This window comes from Mixophyes fleayi, chromosome 3, assembly GCF_038048845.1.
Source record: "Mixophyes fleayi isolate aMixFle1 chromosome 3, aMixFle1.hap1, whole genome shotgun sequence".
Classification (NCBI taxonomy): Eukaryota; Metazoa; Chordata; class Amphibia; order Anura; family Limnodynastidae; genus Mixophyes; species Mixophyes fleayi.
In genome coordinates this window covers 265,065,513-265,084,730 of record NC_134404.1, presented here as the reverse complement: position 1 = coordinate 265,084,730, position 19,218 = coordinate 265,065,513, and the positions used below count along the sequence as shown (strand labels likewise).

The window sequence follows — 19,218 nt, the reverse complement described above, 5'->3', positions numbered from 1 at the left end:
CATTACCATTTGGAATCCGCTATTATCCGCTAAGAGATCGCTTCCTACGATCACTATTTATTGAAGATATAAGATTAATGATCAAAATGACATTGTGTTTTAAGTTTGCTGAAAACTGGTTTAGGTCAGTTTTCCCTTAGGCACAAGATGTGATCAGCTGGTCACACCTTATCAGAGGAATCCTTTGAATTAACCTATGACCACCAGCAGATAACTCGAACATCATTAACCCTGAGCCAATGAAGACCCCTAGACGTGATGCTTGTGTACATAGTGACATTATCAGTAGTTATTTTTATACTGAAACTACATATAAGCAAGCTACTCCCCCAGCTAGCTCTCTTAGCCTGGCTACAGACAACATGACTCTTATCTTATCCTGGGTCCGGGGGAAAGCACTAAAGGAAATGTAATGTATTCAGTGTTTGTATACTTTCTTTTATATATATCTTATATCTGTTATACGTAATAATGGCTTGTTGTAAATCCTGCTATATTTTGCAATTAAATATTTTTGTGCTTTGGAACCACAATAATCGCATTGGTCAATGTTTTATTGATAAGCGATAAAACTTAATACAGTCTATGGGGCTCTAACTAGGGAGAGGGGCACATTAGTAAAATCTTTTACATAGATCAGGGAAAAAAGCAGGGAGGTTTCCATGCCATGCTACCAGGTTGTATGCAAAGGACGTGGCTAACATTGAGAGCTAGGCTGCTGTCCAGCTCTTCCCATCCCCTTCAAATACACAGGCAATGGTAGCCACCTGTCCTGAGTCAGGTTGGGCAGTTCTGCTTCACACTGACTGCTTATTAAGGATGAGCTACTTGCATCTAATTGTAAGGAATGAATATTGCCCTTTTGGAGCAGTACAGTGTGAAGTGTGACATACATCCCAACTATCATTGCAATCGGGACAAAGTCCTTACTGAGCAGGACATTCATACAAAATCAGGATTGTCCCACCAGAAACAGAACAGTTGACGGATTTGCTGCTCTCTCCTACCTGCTCTTGCGGCTTTCACTACCTGCGGCTGCTGATCTCAGTTGCTGCTTGTCTGGATCCTAGAATGTTGGGGCATGGGTTTGGAAAAAAAAAAGAGATACATAAAATATGGAAAGTCCAGCAGTGAATGAACCATTTAGGCCTCTCTCTCCCAACTAGCCCTGACTTTAAATCAATTGCACCTACATTTAGTAATTGTGGGCCTGATTCATTAAGGAAAGTTAAGTAAAAAAAAATGAAGTAAGTAGTCTCCTGGACAAAACCATGTGACAATGCAAGGGGTGCAGATTAGTTTTCTATTTTGCACATATGTTAAATAAAGTCTGTTTTTCATGTAGCACACAAATATCACAAATTTTAGTGTACAACTAAGCTATCAAGTATTTATGTGCTACATTATTATTATTATTATTATTAATTATTATTTATAGGGCGCCACAAGGTGTCCGTAGCGCCGTACAGGAACAAACGAATTACAATACAAGGTGAGACAGCACAGTACAGTAAGCAGTAAGCACAGTAACTCAGTAAGCTCAATGCACAGCTAGAGAGAGCAATGGAAGGGGGAGGGAGGATCCGCAAACGATGGAGCCCAAGAAGGAGGGCGCGGAAAACAGGGAGACCCCCAGAGGGGGGAGGAGGGAGCGAGAGGGGACGGGGGGTGGAGGGTCCTCGAGGAGGAGGGCTAAGTAGCTGGAGAGCAGAGTTAGAAGTGGTGGAAACAGGAGGAGGGATGGCCCTGCTCAGAGGAGCATACAATCTAAGGGGAGGGGTAGACAGACAGAGAGACGCAGGGGAGAGAGGGAGAGTAGGGGGATGGAGGCAGGGGAGGGGAAAGAAGGGGGAGAGGCAGAAGATAAAGTAGGAAGTTAAGTGGGAGACTGAAAGGCTTTAAGAAAATGGTGGGTTTTTAAAGCCCGTTTGAAACTGGACAGATTAGGGGAAGTTCTGATGGAGGGATGGAGCTTGTTTCAGTGGAGGGGGGCAGAGCGGGCGAAGTCTTGGATATGCGCCTGGGAGGAGGTTATAAGGGGGAAGAGAGGCGACGGTCAGAGGCAGAACGGAGAGGGCGGGATGGAGCATGAATAGAGAGGAGGGTGGAGATGTAGGGTGCAGTGGAGTAGGCGAGGGCCTTGTATGTGAGTGTGAGGAGCTTGAAGAGGATTCTGAAGGGGAATGGGAGCCAGTGAAGGGCTAGGTAGAAGGGGGAGACAGAAGAGGAGCGTCGAGAAAGGAAAATAAGTCTAGCGGCAGCGTTAAGAACAGATCGAAGGGGAGCGAGATGAGAGTGGGGAGGCCAGTGAGGAGGAGGTTGCAGTAGTCGAAGTGGGAGATGATCAGAGAGCGCATAAGACATTTGGTGGCATCATGGGAGAGGAAGGGCCAGATGCGAGCAATGTTACGCAGCTGGAAGCGGCAGGATTTAGCAAGAGAGAGGATGTGGGGGCCAAAGGAGAGAGAGGAGTCAAGGATTACTCCAAGGCAGCGAAGTTGGGGGACAGGGGAGATAGAGGAGTTGTCGACAGTGATGGAGAGGTCAGAAGGGGATGAGGTATGAGGGGGAGGAAAAACTATGAGCTCAGTTTTGGTGAGGTTAAGTTTGAGGAATCGAGAGGACATTCAGGAGGAGATGGCAGAGAGGCAGGCGGACACCCTAGAGAGGATGGAGGGAGAGAGATCAGGAGAGGAGAGTTATAGTTGAGTGTCGTCAGCGTAAAGGTGATAGTTGAAGCCGAAGGAGCTGATGGGTTCACCCAGGGAGGAGGTGTATAGAGAGAAGAGTAAGGGTACTAGAACAGAGCCCTGAGGGATTCCGACTGGAAAGGAGTACGGGGGGGAGAGAGACCCAGAGGTGGTCGGCAAGGTAAGAGGTGAACCAGGACAGGACTGGGTCGGAGAGGCCGAAAGACTGGAGGGTGTGGAGGAGGAGGGGGTGGTCAATGGTGTCGAAGGCTGCAGAGAGGTCAATGAGGATGAGAAGGGAAAAGTGGCCCCTGGCTTTAGCAGAGAGGAGGTCATTGGTGACTTTCGCCAGAGCAGTTTCAGTGGAGTGAAGGGGGCGGAAACCAGACTGGAGAGGATCAAAGGAGGGAGTGTTCAGAAAGGTAGGAGGTGAGGCGGCTGCAGACAAGCCTCTTGAAAATTTTGGAGGCAAAGGGGAGAAGAGATATGGGGCGATAGTTTGAGAGAGAAGTGGGGTCGAGATTAGGTTTCTTAAGAATGGGGGATACAAGAGCATGTTTGAAGGAGGAGGGGAAGATGCCGGTGGAGAGGGAGAGATAAAAGAGGTGAGCGAGGTGGGAGCAGGTGGTGGGGGAAAGGGAGCGAAGAAGGTGGGAGGGGATGGGATCCAGGGGACAGGTAGTGGGGGGGAGGATGAAATGAGAGAGTGGACTTGGAGTGCCAGGGTTGGGGTTTGGAGCAGCAGGGGTGGACGGAGTGGGCAGGGGCGGCCGCATCCAGAGCGGAGGTGAGGGTGTGATTGTAGAGGGAGACCGCCTGGTTGGGGCACTCCTGGGAGGAAAGGGGAGAAAGGAGGGTATCAAGAGAGGAGGACAGAGAGGCAGGGTCAAGAGCGTTGAGGTTGCATATGGACAGAGTTGGTTTGGGCAGGGGGAGGGGGACAGAAGAAGAGGAGAGAGAGAAGGAGAGGAGATGGTGGTCGGATAGAGGAAAGTCAGAGAGACTACATAGGTAGGAGAAGACAAGATTGAGGGAGTGGCCAAGGCAGTGGGTAGAGGAGGAGGTCCATTGGGTGAGACCAAGGGAGGAAGAAAGGGTGAGCAGTTTGCTGGAAGCAGGGACGGTGGGGTTGTCGATGGGGAAGTTAAAGTCACCGTCACCGAGGGGTGGTCGGAGGAGAGGTGGTGAGGAAGCCAGGCAGCAAAGTTGTCAAGGAAGAGGGAGGTGGGGCTAGGGGGGCGTTAGATGACAGTGACACGGAGATGGATGGGGTAGAAGAGGTGGATGGAGTGGGCTTCAAAGGAGGAGAAGGAGAGGGAGGGTTCATGGGGAATGACACGAAAAGTACCATTGGAGAAAAGGAGGAGGCCCACTCCACCACCTGGGCGGGCACCAGGCCTGGCGGAGTGGGTGAAGGAGAGGCCACTATAGGAGAGGGCAGCGGGGGAGGCGGTGTCAGAATCGGAGAGTCAGGTTTCAGTAATGGCAAGAAGGTTAAAGGAGTTGAATAGAAAGAGGTCGTGTATAGCAGCCTGCTTGTTGCAGACGGATCTGGCATTCCAGAGGGCACAGGAGAAAGGGGGAGAGGGGAGGGGGGAGATGGGAATGAGGTTAGCAAGATGAGCAGCGCACGGGGGAGGGCGGGGAGGAACGTGAGAGGTAGGGCAGGGGGAGAGTATGGGTATGGAGCGAGAGCGGAGAGGCATAGTAGGGAGAGAGAGTAACAGAACAGTGAGATAATGAGGACAGCGGAAAACAGGTAAGAATAATAGCAGGGAGACAATAGCAAGATGGAGGTCAATAACCAATTAGGGTGTGCAAGGCATGGAACAACAGAAGGAGAGATAATAAGGACAATGAAAATAGGCAAGAATAATAACAGGTAAAAAGTAGTTACTGGTAAATATAAAATATAAAATCAGGAAAAACAAAATAATGGCATATAAAAATAATAGCAGGTAAAAATGATAACAGATAAAGATAGTATCAGGTAAAATAGTAACAGGTACCAATCGAGTCTAAGGTGCAGGCAAAGGTGTTGATCCAAGGGGATGTAGCAGAGTCACGGGAGCAAATAAATAAGAAGATATCTAAAGTTGCTTGGGAGCAGGAAGAAGACGAGAACCAAGCTGGAGGGGGGTGAGGCAGAGTCACAGTTCCAGGGAGCTAAGGGGGTGAGGCAGAATCCAGGGAGTTCCAAATCCAGTTAGAGTCCAGGGAGTTCCAGATCCAGGGAGAAAGTTGTGGAGAGTTAGGAGGCTTCAAGTGAGGCTTCAAGTGAGGAGCAGGACATCAGATGAGATGAGGGGGAGCAGAAGCGTGGAGAAGGCATCAGTGGGAGACAGGAGAGGAGCCACGGCAGGAGATTGGTGGACGTCAGGAGAGGAGAGCAAGCAGGATTGACGTAGGTCAGGAGCACAGCGGTGACCCGGGCGTAGATGATGGGCAGGAACGGCACTCAAAACCGGGGATGCAGACCGGAAGTAGGCCTCGCGGACGTGCATGCCAGGCAGCGGGACTGAGGCTGGAGCGAAGAGGCAGTGCTGTGGAGGCAGCTGGGCCGAAAAACCGGTGGATGCAGGAGAACCTGTGGAGGCAGCTGGGCCGAGGATCCAGGAGAACCAGGTAGGAAGGAGCAGAGGAGATCGCTGGGCCGGAGCCGGGGTCCCAAGGCAGAAGATTTCGCCGAGGAGAAGAGAGCCAGTGATGAGATCCAGGAGGGAGCGGTGGAAGCAGCTGGGCCGGAGCCGGACGATGAGGTAAGAGCAGTGGGCCGGAGCTGGGGGCTCGATTTGGAGGCACCGCGTGAGGCAGCCGTACAGAGGATCACTGACTGGGCAGGAAACAGGAGTGAGTGGAGGTAAGTAAGGCGGGTGGAGGAGGGAAGGACAATGGAGAGGCACCGGGCTGCTCCACGGGAATAAGGAGCCAGGTATTAGACCCCAATGGAGAGCTCGCGCGGCACAGTCACATGACCTGACAGATAATTGAGAAAAACTATATGTGTGTAAGGGAGCATCTTACAGTTTTCCTGTTCTCTAAATAAACATAATAGGATAATTACAATGTAGATGAATGATTTTGAGACTTAAGACTTAATCCTTAAGACTTTGTCAGGAGATGTTCCTCTCCTTTGGTTCTTTGTCTTCCTGTTCTTAGTTCGGTGGATGGTCCTGGAGTGGCTTATTATTGGTGTTCCTTTGGAGTGAAGTGGTTGTTGGGTATTGGTGCACTTGTTCCGTAGATAACTAATAAAGTAGTTTATCCTCCAGTCTCTCAGTACGTTGCTCAGAGATGGGTGTGACAAATTAAAAATGAAAAACAGACTGTATTTAACTTATGTGCAAAATAGAAAACTAATTTGCACCCCTTGCATTGTAACATGGTTTTGTCCAGGAGACTACTTACTCAATTTTTTTTACGTAACTTTCCTTAATGAATCAGGCCCTAGGTCTCTAGGCCTGAGACCAGCCTGACATTAAGCATTCACATTTAATAAATATACCTATTTCCCCCCAGTTGGCCAAAACATGAAATTAAAAGCATTTACATTTAATGAACAGACTTATTTACTCCCTACCAGCCCGACATTAAATAAATAGCATTAACATTTAATAAATATACTTATTTCCCCACAATTAGCTTCAACATTAAAATAATAGCATTTGCATTTAATAAACAAACCTAATTACTTCTCCTTCAACAGTGAACTCCATTTGACTACTGGAGTTTATTGTGTGAAGAGCATCCAAGTACTACAGTATTACCAATAACAATGCAGGATTCCAAATGGGCGCTCTCTCCAGAGGGAACAGATGCAGGAGGCTAAAACAGAATATGTGAGGCTCCCAGATGTTCCTGGAGCATTGGCATGTTCACGTTACTTAGTGTTAAAAACCTGTCACTCCAACTTAGATCAATGATACGTTTAATACGTGTGTGTATATATATATATATATATATATATATATATATATATATAAAAAAAATACCCTGGTTAAGGCGAGGAATTTGTTATCAGAACAACCACTGAATGATACTGCTGAGTATTGGACTACTGTACTGAAATCTAAGCTTTAAGTTAGAAGCACTACTTGTTTTGTTGGACCTGTAGAATGGTACACATTTGTTGTTTAAATTAACTGGATTAAAATAATTTAGGTTGCAGTGTTAAAAAAACAATACAAAGCTGTTTTTTTTATTATTTGGTCAGCTTTCCATTGATGTATTTTACCTGTTCAGTAAAATGCTCACATTAGTAAGACCAGGATATTGTCCGCACAAGAATATAAAAATACAAATCAGCTAATATAAAAATACAAATCAGCTCCTAACCCTGCATATAAATATGTTCTAGTTGAACTCCTAATTGTCTTTCAAACTACTGGATCCATTTTTTAATGTGGAGGCTGCTCACGAGAAAGGATTATCAGACTAAGAACAAAAGACAAGAAAGGCATTCTCATGGCTGTTTTTATAGATTTTATTGGCTTTTCATCGATGTATTATTCCTGTTATGTAAAATGCTCACATTAGGTGTATGTCAAGTATGCAGAGATCAAACATTTTCTTCTCTCTGTCTAGCTGATCCATTACATTATTTTTATTTAATCCAAAGTCACTTCTCCCCATTCCTCTTCATGGACAGATGCTTCATCAAAATATCCACCTTGTACGTCTGATTGTTGTTTGTCAGTTGAACTCCCTGTAGGAGCGAATACAGCTAGGTTTTGCAGTTGTATCTCAAGATGAGACTGTGGAAACCAATGGTGCAATTTCATGTATGACTGTAAACCTATTGCTTTGTAAAATGGAATAGTTGGTAGAGTTTGATCTAGTGCTCTATCTGTAAAATTATGCCATATATTGACCCAGTGGGATAAGTCTTGTTCCTGGGAGCTTGATGTACTTTGGCTTAAATCACTGGGGTCACTATTAATGTAAAATTCTTCATAAGTGGTACTAATTTTCTGGCAGCTGAAAAAGAGAAAAAAAAGCAAGACAACATTATCACTAACTACCAGTGCTCAAAAAGGTAAATTAAAGTACAGATGTAGATACAGACAGTGAAAGTGAATTCCTGCTAAAGCTTGTAATCTTGAGTTATTCCAGTTTTTCATGGGAAAGGCAGCATGTATGTTATGTCTCCTGGTCAGTTCCTATTAAAATATTCAGAGGTGCTCAGAGAAATGAACCCCAAAAAATAGCTTTGAGGGCACTAAAGTTGTGATTTAAGTTCTTCATGTGTGAGCCTTATATTCTGTTGAAAGCTTGTTGTGTAGATACAAGGAAGATACAACCGCCTTATCTTCTGATGGACATGCTCAATGTTTGTGAATCAGGGTCTGAGCCTCTTGATTATATGAAGGATTGTGATAATTAGGGATCAAGATGGCCAGCAGGGGGGGTCTGTACCCCATGGCCCTCTTCATTTCTTTTTTTTTTTCACTGTTATAATTATCCTTATTTATATAATGGAGTGCTTTAGAGACTTATTCACATCATTCCCTGCCCATGTGAAGCTTAGAGTCTTATCTCCCTACCACATGCAGGGCCGGATTAACCATAGGGCTAACTGGGCTACAGCCCAGGGGCCTATGGCACCCAGTGGGCCCTTGAAAGTGCTCAGCAGCAGTATTGATCACAGGGGGGGGGGCCCTCACGGGGGAATGGAGGCCCCCTTAGCCCAGGGGCCTCCATTCCCTTATTCCGGCACTGACCACATGTCCACATAAACAAGGGCCTATTCAGTCAGGGCTCTTTTTTAACTTTCTTACAGTAATATGTAAACATGAAAAAATATCCAGACATCTAAGATAGCAGAGATATCAAAATAAATAGAAATAGTGAAATAGAAATGTAATACTTGGGACACAAAAATATGTGTCTCCAGAAAAACACAAAAAAGATTAAATAAAATATATCTGATAGAAGCTTGTATACAAATCATGACTGTCCACCAGGGTTTTATATGGGAGTGAGAGAAGGGGAATTTGAAAATGTAACAGTAGTGAATAAGGAGTGGATCAGGAAGGATAGAGAGATGTAAAGCCCAAGGGGAAGTTAAGTAGGGGAGGGGAAGTGTTTATGAAAACAAAATACATTCTAAAAAAAGGAAACTTATGACATGAAAGGTAGATGGAGTTTATTATGTGACACCCAGGGTTCCCATGTTTTTGTAAAAGATTTTTCTGAATTGTTGAGAAAAGCTGTCATGTACTCCATTGGACATATATACCATATTCTCTTTAAAACAGTAACACAAGTGTGATTTCCAGACTGCTATAAGTTGGCAGACAAAATGACACATAGGGGCAGATTTAATTAGCCGCGATGTTCCGAGGAACCTCGCAGATGTGCATTTTCACAATTTATACGGTAAAAAGTACCTCGCTTAGTACCTCTGCCTCATAAGCTTAATTTGGTGTTTTGTAGCATCAGAGGGTGCTAGAGGGAGCAGATAGAATTCAGGGGATAGTGGGAGGTCAAATTGTAGGACTGAAACAATTAGGTCTCTCAAGGCATTCCAAGAAGAGTGTAACCTTTTTCAGTATCCCCCAGCCTAATGACAAATATGATCATTAACATGTGCTTAGTACAATATAATTGTCACTCGCCAGCGTCAGTATCCATTTTTACTCATTGATCTCAGCACCAGGTGTTTCAGGCATGCATTCTCTGATTCCAACACTTCTTGATTTCTCAGAATTTGCAGTCATGTGATCAATGGCTTCACTTCCTGGTTCATTTAAGCTGTGTACTCATGTGATCTCTGACAAACACTTCCTGGTCTGTCATGTGATTTCTGATACATGACAAACCCTCTCAGCTATTTAAACCCCACTATGTGCCATAATCATATCTAACCTGCTCTAGCATTCCCTGCTGTTTACTGCAGTTTAATCATATCTGTCAATTTACTTTGTTTTTCATCTTGTTTTAAACATGTGCCTGTGACCCCAACTCCAGCCTGTATCTCATTTGGCACCTGTGACTCCACTGTGGCTTGTCTCTCACTTGTAACCTGTGCATGTGACCTTCGGCTTGTCTAACTCCGCTTTTGTCTACTCATTTGGTGTCTTCATCCTGACATAATTTTCCTGCTAGTCCCATCAGGTGGCAGTTAGAGGGCCGCGATCTGCGGACTCCCTGTAGCAAAGTCCATACCAGCTTACATCGATTTTTGGAGAAGAACAGGTAGAGTCCAATACTAACTGAAGACAGAAATCCTATTCCCTCAGTTACAAGTGGGACCAAAACTTACTTTAGGCTACAATTTTAACAACCAGCAATTTTAACAGAGTTCAATGAAAAAAATAATGTGCTTGGTTTCTGAGGACATTTTACTGCTGGGCATCACATTTATACAATATCATAAACTTCGATGGAGACAGAAGTATGTGCATAATCATTCTTTATTTGTCAGCAATAATGATGAGGGCTAAGTGCTTAAAATGGTTTGTTGGCAGATAGAATGGCTCAGAGGAAAGGAAGTGTCTTCAAATCAGCTTCCACTGGGCTCTTGCTTCAACATGACTAGCCATCCATAGGATCATCCTTGTACAGGTAAATGGGATGTCAGTGGCATAAGTCAGCAGTACAAAAAAGCGGATGGTCAAGAAAACCACGGGCAAATGGAATGGCCAAAGTGTTGGACAGAGATGAGGGAAATGTCAGGAAGCAGGCAGAGTCAGGAAGCAGACAAGTCAGAAAGACAAGCTGAGGTCAGGGAGCAGAATAGTTAGATCTACCTACTGTTTAAATGGAATATTAACACAGGGGTCAATCACTTGGAAAAAATCACTATAAGGAAGGGGTTTCTATAGGCCAGTGATTGTATTGAATAACATTAGCTGTCTGTGGAGAAAGGCACTCATCTGCACCAATCATGTCTGAGAGGAAAACCATGCCCAGGAACTCCGAATATCCCACCCCCCCCCCCCCCCCCCACACACAAAAAAAAACACAAATGAAGATACCCAGATAACCTGAAGAACTGGGCATGCTTGGAGAAATAGGGGAATGCAGAAAAGATCCTAACATATATATCCCAAATTATTTAATGTGTAAGGGCATTAGATACTTTAACCACCTAAATATCATGGCTCCTGGTAGGAAGCACCCCATTGAATATCAGCTATAACTATTAATCAGCTATAACTATCAGCTATAACTATTTACATGAAACAATTAAGCTGCTACTCAGGAACAGTTTCAAGTCTGATGGCAAAAAGAATGGATGAAAACCTCATGAGAGAAGATGGAAGATGACTATTTTTATAGCAAACTTTCATCTAATCAGTTGCTTAAATATTTATTTTAGGTTTGAGACAGAAATCACTTTATTTCATACTATATAGAAGTGTACCAAGAGTCATTTCAATACATTGCATACATATTCCTCACAAATAGGGTCCAAACAATATATTTACTAATCAGAGCACATCATAAATGTACTCCAGAATAGATTAAGGGCTTATAACTATTTACTTCACAATGCACTCCCCAAAGTATCAATTTTGGGAGCGGGGGATTCATCAGGCATAATATAAAGGGATGAACAGTTAATAAAATACATAACCCTACAGTGGCGCACGCAGTAGGGGTTTCTGAGTCTCCAGAAACACCCCCCCCCGGCGCTAACTCAGTGCCCACCATATCGGCACTGTCCTATACAGCAGCCACGGCGCTGTCAAAGCGTCCGCAGCGGTGCTGTATTGTATACAGCACTGCCGCGGACGCTTCTTTGGCAGCGCCGCGGCTGCTGTATAGGACAGCGCTGACGAAACTGAGCTGTTGCGCATGCAGCAGCTCTCTCTCGGGTTTTTTGTTTTTGTTTGTTCAGGGGGGGGGGGGGAACCCCCCTGACAATCCTGCGTGCGCCCCTGCCCTTAACAGTTTGTTTTGCTGATATTGTATCACAGTCTACATACAAACTGAAGGAACGTAGGTAGTACAGCAGAATTTGGCAATGACTTGCAATTCATCTCCTGGAGGAGATTCCCTTTACTTTCTAAATCAAATTCTTACCAAGTGCAAGTTAAGGCTGAAATAATTTGGTAAATGATCTGTCTCAGTCTCGTGTTTGTGCTGAAGTGACTTCCCATATTGTAGGTAACTCTTTAGTTTTGCAGACTTCAACTGAAATAAGAGATAAATCAATTAAAAGATTGTTGAAAAAGCATACAGACATACTGACATACATATATTACAATATTCATATTGATACAATGGAGCTGTACCTAAAACAGCAATCCCACAATGACAGTTATATGTCTTTAAAAGCAATCCTTATATCTGTATCTCCCATGACATGAATAACAAGCTGCATGCTTTTCATTGGACCAGGTAGTAATTCAACCACTCTAGCATAGGGCTAAGACATACCTCTCAACATTTAGACATGCAAAATCGGGACAAAATAGACCACTAACTTGATTCACCATAAACATCCACAATTGGAAGAATCCCTACTCAATTTCCTGTCAGCCCCGTCCCCTTTTAGGTCAATTGTTCTGGTCTGTCCCTCCCAAATCGAGCAGTTGCTGAGTAGGTAGCACAGGACACAACTGGCACTAGAAAGAAGGGGAGCGCACAGTCCAAAGGCTACATAGCATTGTCCCTTATCCAGAAGACCCTAACTAAACCATATTATTCCATGTGAGGGAGGGGTGGGTCAGGCAGGGGTGTATCTTCTAACAACACTTAGAAGTACCATGTTATACTGGCAAACATGTATATTAATGCATAATACATTTAATGACAATTATAACCTTTGAAAGTGGAAATTTTTTTTAATAATAAACCAAAGGGGAATATTTTCTCCAAGTTCAAAAATTCATATACTTTCGAAGCTAGAGAGGAGAGGTAGTGATCACAACAATAAGTAAGTTTACACAGTATTTCTCTACTGCAATCATAGTACATGGTTTTGTTTTTACAAAGTCTATCTGATGTAATAGAAAAATACAGAGGTTAATTCAAAACACAAACCGGGATGATGAAAATAATTAGGCGATAGGTCAAATGATTCTGAACTGCCATAAACACTCCGTATTTATATACCCAGGTACCCATAAGTAATACAGTGTATCTGTGAGAATGATTCTGTATATATTAGGCAAATACAATTTTATTTTCTTTTATACTGCCTCTATAAATGTTTTTATCAATAGAAAATAATTAGCTATTAGGTAGATACTCTATGTTAAATGATTGTCACACAACTAGCTCATAATACTCCCACCATATGCAATCATAGCATCAACTTAATGTTCTGGGAATTGTACTCTACTTATATTATAGAAACATCAGTCTTGTGATGTCATGTACCTCTTCCTTTGGGAATCATATAGTGTGTCCATTTGAGTGGCGGATCTTGTGTGAAATAGCTCTGGACATGCGCCAGAAGGGGATTTACACCAATGAACGCAATTACATGCAATTCATGTCGACACTTATGACTGTCTACGACTTGAAGGATGGAACGGGGTTGGGAAGGGGCGGAACAGGAATGGAAAGGGGGCCGACAAATATACCCAGATACAGTAAAAGTGTAGCAGTAAATTGTGTATGTATCCAGACGTTCCAATACCAGAGCTGGTATTATGGTCCCAGTTGTGAGTTCCGGGATTAGGGTCATTCAGTTAATCGTTGTGAATGAATAGTTGTAATTGGACAATTAATTTAACACATCTTCTCTTAGAGTTTGTGTATTGGTAAAACGTAACAGGTAGTTTGGGTACAACACGGAGGTGCCAGTTTGCTTACCAGTAATTTGTGATTCCCAATCACAGTGTTGTTATTTTGGGAAAGTAACTATCTTTCGTATGGAGCATCCTAAAGAGGAGTGCCACCTTTACTATGACTTATACAAGGCTGGATAAGTGACAGGCTTCTGTTGTATATTAGTATGCAGCCTCCGTTCTTTTTTGCCGCTGACAGGGTTTGATTTTTGGTATCCATATCAGCATTCTGCAGGTCCCATCCATGGTGGTGTCTTCAAGACCAGCAATTACCTTTTAAGCAAGGTGTCTTTGGATGGGCCATCTCACCTGTTGCAGCATAAGTAGTGCTGGTGTGCTTAGCAGGCTCTCATGGTAGTTCCACTGGAGTCTTTTGCTCTTTCTCCACAAACAAGGTACAGTGTTTTGCGGTCCCAAGCTGAATGGCACACAGAGATTGGAGCAGTGTTGTAAAGCATAGAAATCTCTAAATCTTACAAGTGATAGTCAAAGAGAAATCTTCAACGCGTGTCGCCCATAGAAATAGTTGCGGGCTTCTTCAGGGATGTCAGAATTGGATTACTTGTCTCATTGTGGTTTATATAGTAAGGTTATTCATTAAGTGGTGGCAGTTGATTGGATGCTTAGAGTCACGTTTCATGCATAGTAAATTTTCTCTTCAATTCACAGGTGTTGCTGTGTGGTAAGGAATAGTTTTTCACAGTGATCATTAGGTTATACAGAATAGCATAATAAGAGTTGTTTTTTAATAATGGCCATTTGATTAAGCAAAGTGGAATAAGATGACAATGATAGCTCACAAAAGGGATTGAGGAGTTTCGGGATAAAATAAGAAAAAAATAATAAGGTGATTGAAAATAAAAAAATTAAATAATATTGAAATTAAGAGTGTACAGACCTTGTCTACATTATGTTAAACAATTCAATAATAGAGTGAAGTATGTTCATTTTGTTAATTGATGGACACAGAGGATTGTCTATAAAACCCTGAGCTATGGTATTCTAAGTAGTATAGGAATGGATAAGGGATTGCTGCACATTGGATATAATAGGATTTTATTTTAATGAATGAGGCACACAGAATTGGTGTAATTCTAATGCTCTCTAATAATTTATGGCTGATTTATCTGATAGGTGTGGATGTCCCCTGGTTAAGATCTTATTATGTTAGTAGCTGTATTCAAGGTGGAAGCAGTAAGCTATGGGGCTACAAAGGTCCCTAAATCAAAATCTATATGTAGACCCATTGGTGTAAGAGTTCTGGAGTCACAAATCCACCATACTCCCTCCTCGTTTTGTAAAATCCCTTCCTCTCCATAGCCTGGCTACTTTACTTATCCCTACATATTTCAAAATAGTGGGGCTTATGTTCATGACATTTAGAAACATGGTCAGATACACTGAGTTTCAAATTCTTTTTTATATTTCTCTGTAGTTCTGAAATTCTCACTTGCAGTTTACAGATTGTGTGGCCCACATACTGTTTTCCACAGGGGCATTCCAAGAAATATATGACCTTTTATTTTGTATTCTTCTCCAGTTTTGTTAGAGTTGAATTTCTTAACTGCTTTTGTTGTGTTTTCTCCTGTAAGTTTGCATGCCTGACATCTGTTAAAATAGTAAAAAACCATTACTATGGTGATTTAGCCAGGTTTGCTGTGTCTTCCCAGTTTCTAAAGGTATAAAGCTTTTCACCAGTGTTTAAAGAGTCTGATCTCCTGTATATAATTTTCGGTTTCTCAGGTATGGCCTCTTTCAATTTCTCATCCATTAACAGGATCTTCCAGTGTTACTGCTACAACTTTCAGACAGACATTGTAATCATATTTGAAACGAATATTGCAACAAAACCCTGTCTTCATTGAAAAGTGATTTGGACACATTTTATATCACTTCTCACTGCTCATCATATTTGCATTCAATGAATCTCAGTAACACATGCTTTACTCTTTACTTAAGTGTACACTAATTGACTTTTTCCTTTGTGGCAGAAATAGCTTTATTATTTCAAGAACATTGTATTATAGTTGGATTGTCAGTTGAAAAATGCTGCTATTTTCTTTTACTGCTAATGTCTTCATCAGACTATTTTTTTATTTACTTTATCATAAAGATATTTTTCAGCAAGCCCTACTCTCCATCTTAGAGTTATATAAAGCAGTCGTCAATACCTAAACACGTCCAAGAATACTTTATCACACTCTGCACCCTGGGATTCAATTCTAAAATACATATATATATATATATATATATATATATATATATATATATATATATATATACACATACACATACATATATATATACAGACATAAATATATACACACATGCACACACATATATATATATATATATATATATATATATATATGTGTATGTATGTGTGTATAAATATATATATGTATGTATGTATATATATATATATATATATATACACATACACACACACATGCATATATATATATATATATATATATATATATATATATATATATATATATATATATATATATATATATACATAAATGTAGTTTGTTTTGGGCTTAAGTCACACACTAATTACAGGCTGCTACACACCCATAAACAAGTTTTATACATAAAACAGGTTGCAATGTAATATTCTAAAAATGTACATGATTAGTTTTTGGGTTTTTATTACCATGCCTTGACAAACTTTTGTGTGTTTGTAGATATTGAAAGAATGTGGTCATTTTGCTAATGTATTCTGAGCACTATATAATTGAAAAACATTTTTGTTCACTTGCCAATTATTTACTTCAGCCACAGATCACCGAAAAGCAGCCACAGCAGTAACCTGCTCTGTTATATCCTCCCAATTGTAGTGCTTTGATGGGGCGGATAGCTGGCAGTTAGTGTGATGCAGGCTCTCCATCAAAGGCTCCACCAGAACCTCCACCACTTTGGAGGCAAAGTTGGGCTGCTTACACTTGGTGGACACTTAATTTTTTACCAGCAGCAAATCCTCCAAACATTTTATTACAATACACTCAATACCAATCTATTTGCCATACATAAGCCACTTGTGAAGCTTCAGGCACATCACTTTTTCCTTTGGTAAAGCAGGTTCACTGGGCTCTACTAAGTGACAATACATATATACCATACGGAGCGGTCCAATACAGTATAATCAGTGTATATTTTTAACAAGAAAATACTAAAACAAAGCAGACTCTGATTCTGATTGTTGAGTAACCCTCTCTGTTGCATATTGACTTATACCTGTTTTCCCTGTCAATGCAATGCAAATACGGCCACAAAAAAGCAGTAATAGTCCTTTTAGGAATAAAATATTGAAAAACAATCATTCCTAAATGATAATTATTGTATGACAATGTTTTATATAATTATCATTTTGTCCTTATCAAGTTTTTAAAATATCAATCACAGATATGCAATTTAGTCCTTACACCTTCCTTTTCAGTCCTACTCAATAGCAATTAGAAACATTTGCCACAATAAACAATATACAATATATGTGGGTTGTGAATGGGAGAACCACTCTTAAGTCACTTTCAAGATATTGCCCTTGGACCTCCAGTTAGGGAGAGGGGCACATAAGTAAAATGTTACATAGCTGATAGTGCAGCTTTTAAAAAGTATACCATTATACTGCCAGACCCCACTTTGGTTGATATTTAGTTGAGCAATAATGTCATTTGCTAACGAGCACACAATACAAACACTGTTTACAGTGGAGATTAAATTTCCCGATGGTTATTGTACCATATAGAGAATAATCCACAACTTTCTCAGTGGTGTACATTAAATAAATAAAAACATCCCCAGTGAATCAGTTGAAAACCAAATAAATTGTTAGCCCGCCTTACATGGAATAAAAATTAATAAAATTAATACCAATAGGATAAGCACACAAACCATGGAGTTAGATCTGTACACATTTAATAAATGATATAATTATATTGAGGTTGTAGATTGGAAACAACAACTCATGTACATGTACAAAAAATTATGTATTGTAAAAATTAGATAACTAATTAATGTTATAATTTGGATGAGTTGTTGTTTTCATTCTACGTCTACATATTGTACTATTATTGAATGCTTAGATATGGAACTCCCTTGTTTCAGTACATGTACTTTAGAACCTCCTTCTTTTAAGTGGCTAGCATATAATACAAACATCTTTCTTCGTTAGTTACGATATAACAGATAATTGATTGTTGGTTATTATATAATACAAAGTCCATTTTGTTTGTCAGGCTCACAACACCTTGGGAAACTTTTATTTCCTGTTGCTTTTTATGCAATGTGCACTATTATTGACAATAGAGCTCATACTTCTCCATTTAGCCACTGGAGTTCATTATAGGAGGAACATCCAAGTACAATATTGCAGGTTGCCAAATGGGAATTTTTTTTCCAGAGGGAGAAGATGCAGGAAACAGAATCTGTGAGGATCCCAGATGTTCCTGGAGCATTGTCATATTCATGTTACTTAAAATTAGAAACCTGTCACTCCATCTTAGATTAATGATACATATAATCTATCTAATACCCTGGTGAAAGTGGGAAATTCTCTTACCAGGACAACCAATGGCAATGTTTAGTGTAGTACCTTACCTTCTCCTGGCTGGCAGGTAAGGTTGCAGTCCAGATGCACTGATGTCTCATGCAGAATGCTGTCCCAGAGGCAAAAGCGGGATTTCTAGAGGAATCAAATGTTTGATTTAGAAACAAAGCAAAAAATACTTGTGACAATAAGCCTGCAATAGACCCACCCCTCTCCCTACACATTACACCGATACCAGATACCAACCCCACCCATCTTTTCACACATTACACCAATACCACCCCCACCCCTCTTCCCACATCTTACATGCATGGGCTGGCTAACAAATTTCAGTCTGGGGTGCAAGCACACAACAGTGGTCAATCATAAGTAACCCTTAAATCCTTATAAGTAACCCCTCATCATAATTAACCCCCTCGTCAATCAATCCCTTCATCCTGTCATTATCCTCCTCAAAATCATTAAATCTCTCATTGTCATAATCATCTCTTTGTCAACATTAATCTCCCCATCATTACTTAACCCCCATTACAAATAACTCCCTTATAAGCATTAACTCCCACATCATCCCTCTAATTAATGAACCCCTGCTTACAATCATTAAATTCTTTAGCCTCATAATAACAAACCCTTCAATATCTTTAACCCCTTTATAATCATTAGTTCCTTTATCCCCATAATTAATTAACCTTAACATCATTAAAAAGTCCCTTTTATATTCATTAACCTTCTTATTCTTTACCCTCCACAAAAGGACCCCATTAAGATCATTAACCCTCTCACCCTCCATCACTATGCCTAACCGCACCAACAACAACTTCCCACCAATTATATTAGATCCTCCCTCCATCCCCACTTACCTTTTGCTGCTTTGTCCTCCCTGTAATAGTCAGAGGGAAGCTGATCACATGTCAGTTCCCCTCTGTGCACTTTCTCTCCCACAGTGCACCCTGCAGGTCGGAGGTGATACAGCTGCCTGTCAGCGTGAGCAGTCTGCTGGGAGAAGGCATGAGCTGTGTGTTCTGTTTCCAATTCACTCCATACCCCATGACCTCCATCAGGAGCGCTAAATCTTGAGCATCTTCTTCTTTCTGGGTGTCACCACCCTCAGTGCCGCTCCCAATTGTCTTTTAAACTACTAGATCCATTTTTAATGTGGAGAGTGCTAATGAGTATGCAGTTATCAGGCTAAGGGCAAAAGACAAGAAAGGCATTCTCATGGCTGTTCTCA

The 19,218-nt window shown here is 41.5% G+C and overlaps 1 long non-coding RNA gene across 1 annotated transcript; it reads right to left on the bottom strand.

Moving 5' to 3' along the window:
* Positions 1-7,159: 7,159 nt before the first annotated feature.
* On the bottom strand, positions 7,160-18,908 carry LOC142142954 (uncharacterized). Its single transcript, XR_012689420.1, has 4 exons — positions 18,848-18,908; positions 18,038-18,122; positions 11,721-11,831; positions 7,160-7,667 (listed from the first exon to the last, which is right to left on the bottom strand). It is a non-coding gene; the product is annotated as an uncharacterized LOC142142954 (long non-coding RNA).
* Positions 18,909-19,218: the final 310 nt, after the last annotated feature.